Source organism: Pistacia vera, unplaced genomic scaffold (assembly GCF_008641045.1).
Source record: "Pistacia vera cultivar Batoury unplaced genomic scaffold, PisVer_v2 Contig956, whole genome shotgun sequence".
NCBI classification, from domain to species: Eukaryota; Viridiplantae; Streptophyta; class Magnoliopsida; order Sapindales; family Anacardiaceae; genus Pistacia; species Pistacia vera.
This window is the reverse complement of record NW_022196841.1, coordinates 139,683-142,227: the sequence shown is the minus strand read 5'-3', so window position 1 is coordinate 142,227 and position 2,545 is coordinate 139,683.

Sequence of the window (2,545 nt, the reverse complement as noted above, 5' to 3'; positions counted from 1 at the left end):
TATTTAAACTATTAAATCAGATTAAAATTAATGTTTAAATAATTAATTTATCTCCCATTCAAGTTTCTTTTAATTAATTACTACATAAATATTGTAATTATTTATATAAAATAATTTTAAATAATTATTATTAAAATTAAGATTATGAAAATAGTATAGACAATTTTATAATATAAAAATAAATATTAAATTAGTTTTAAATTTTTTTTTTTAAATTTAATACAAATAGGTTTGTTGGCAGACTCCGGTGATGATAAGAGTTCTGATCGATTCCTCGGGGGCATTAGCCACCTTGCTTAACTCGGAATTAAATCATTCTAAGTAGGATTTCAATGTCTTGTCTTGTTCTTGGCGAATGTTGCTCAGATAGCTCAATGGCATCGAAAATTTTCTATTCACCTGTAAATGTCTAAGAAACAACGAATTCATTTGTTTCCAAGATGAAATCGATTCAGCGGGCAACAATATGAACCATCTCTTCGCTCCTGCAACTAATGTAACAACCAAACAACAGTATTTGGTTGAATCTTGGACCTGATGTGACTTGATGTAGTTCCATCAGGTTGTTAAAAACATCGAAGTGGTCTTGGGGATCACCTTTCCCATCAAAGGACTTCACATCAAGCATCTTGAATCGTGATAGGAGAGGTACGTGAAACCTAGTTAGTAAATATGAGTACGATAAAAAAAGGGTACGAGAATTTTATAGGTATGATAGAGCAAATGGTGAAAAATATGTTTGTAAAAATTCGGTTATAAAATTCGAATACGGGAAAAACACAGTATGGGTATATACAGGTTTAATACGACACATTGTCAATAATACGTTTTAAAAAATACGGTAATATCAATCCTAGTTTTAACATTTTTCATGGACCACTTAGTTAAAATCAATATAGCATTTCAAATGCAAATTATCCAATTAATCAATAACCATTAGACCTAATAATATAACACAAATACACAATATATAACTGAGATTCAAATTATAGTCTCCAAACTCAAACACAATATATAGTCAAGGTTCAATTATAGTCTCAAACCAAACACATAACAAAACTAAAGTTTAAAGTCGAACTAGAGCTCCAAACAAATAAAANTAATATGTATGAATGTTTAATTTTTATTTGGATATGTATTGTTTATGTTTGCAATTTAATTTAAGAAAAAAATTTTAAAAAAAAGTTTTATCTAATAAAATAGGGGAAAACCAGTTCAAAAACCGGTTTTCCCCAAAAATTGGTTCAGTTTCGGTTTGGGAATTTTCCTGAACTAAAAAACCAGTTCGATTAACCGCTTTTGAACACCCCTATGTACCACCTAGTTAAAATCAATATAACATTTCAAATGCAAAGTATTCAATTAACCAATAACCATTAGATCTAATAATATAACACAAATACACAATATATAACTGAGATTCAAATTATAGTCTCCATACTCAAACACAATATATAGCCAAGATTCAATTATAATTTCAAACCAAACACATAATAAAACCAAAATTCAAAATCAAATTAGAGCTTCAAATAAATAAAATACACAAATAATACAACCAATATTCAAATTATAGTATATAACCGTAATTAAAAATAGAAGTCTTGGACTTGAAGCTTGGAGAAGAGAGTGAAAAGAGAAGATCAAGAGTCAAGAGTCAAGAGATGAAGAAAAGAGAGTTAAACAGATGAAGAACTGTTAAAGAGTTGAAGAAGAGACGAAGAACTGTGGAAAAGAACTAAGGAATAAGAGAATGAGAAAATCTTTTAATTTTAATCAAACCCCACCCAAAACGACGTCCTTTTGGCTTTTCACTTAATGATTTTTTTGCTTGCAATAGTTTGGAAATAATTCGCGAATTATACGGCAACCTTGATAAAATACGTAAATTCGCGTATAACTAACTAGGCTAATTACTAAGGTGACATCATTTTAAGAATTAATTTTTTAAATAAGAGTTTTTAATGATGTTAATTTTGATATATATTATTACTAAATAATGTAACCTTGATATAATAATATGAAAAATAATTATACATGAAATAAGACAAATAATTATCTATACGTGAACTAAATATCATGTTTAAATGTCTCGTATCGTATTAACTTTTTGGTTTAAAAGCCCAAAATTGCAAATGTGAAAATATAGAATATATATTGATAATATTTTGCTTCGACGCCAAATAATAGGATAATATGATAAATGATAAGATAATACGACAAAAAATGATAACCAACAAGGATAAGAAATGGAGGACGCTAATAAATATATATAGCATTACCCTAATTATATAATGCATGTCCATTGAATTCTTGTAGCTTTAAACATAATAGCGTTTGATTCAATTTTGTAAATAATTTGAAGTGCGTTTAATAAATTTTAATTTTAAAGTTGTTGTAAGGTTTCACAACTATAAATTTATGTTTGATAAATTTAAAGTATTGTTATATGTATAATGACAAATTATTTTTTAAAGTATTTTTATATATAACAAATTGGACAGTCGTGTTGGCCAAATCATTGTCTTAAGACTTACGTGGTGCGTTT